The following is a 518-nucleotide window of genomic DNA, read 5'->3' as shown; positions in this document are numbered from 1 at the left end:
AGATTTAGGAAATTACCCTACTAGGCCTAAAACATTGCTACCGCACTTGGAATTAACTAAAACAATCAGCAAGAAAACCTGAACGTAAAAGTTAATGTTACAGGTTAAAGTTAAGTTTAGGTTGGTTTTAATTTAACCTAAGTTGAATTTTTTTCAACTAAGATTATTATGAACGGTTTTCCTTTTTTGGGGGATGTAGCAAATGAAAAAAATGAGGCCTAGATGTTTAGGGGGGACAAAAAAGGACAATGAAAAAAGAGAGAGTGGATTAAATTCCTCCTCCAACCTTACATTACCTTTCCTTCCTCTTCCACTTACCTTCTCTCCCTTTCCATCCTTTCTTTCTTGCTGTCCCTTACATTAGTTCCCACGGATTTTGAAGGAAAAATCGTCAAATATTGTGCGCAGTTCATTTACGTCGCTATGAAAAATACACCATGAACAAGGCATCCTTTCTAGTCATAATAACAAACCGGTTTTATTTCTCATATGCAAACAGTTCTAAGGGACGATGCAAT

The sequence above is a fragment of the Montipora foliosa genome, chromosome 10 (assembly GCF_036669935.1).
Source record: "Montipora foliosa isolate CH-2021 chromosome 10, ASM3666993v2, whole genome shotgun sequence".
NCBI classification, from domain to species: Eukaryota; Metazoa; Cnidaria; class Anthozoa; order Scleractinia; family Acroporidae; genus Montipora; species Montipora foliosa.
This window is presented reverse-complemented; position numbering follows the sequence as displayed.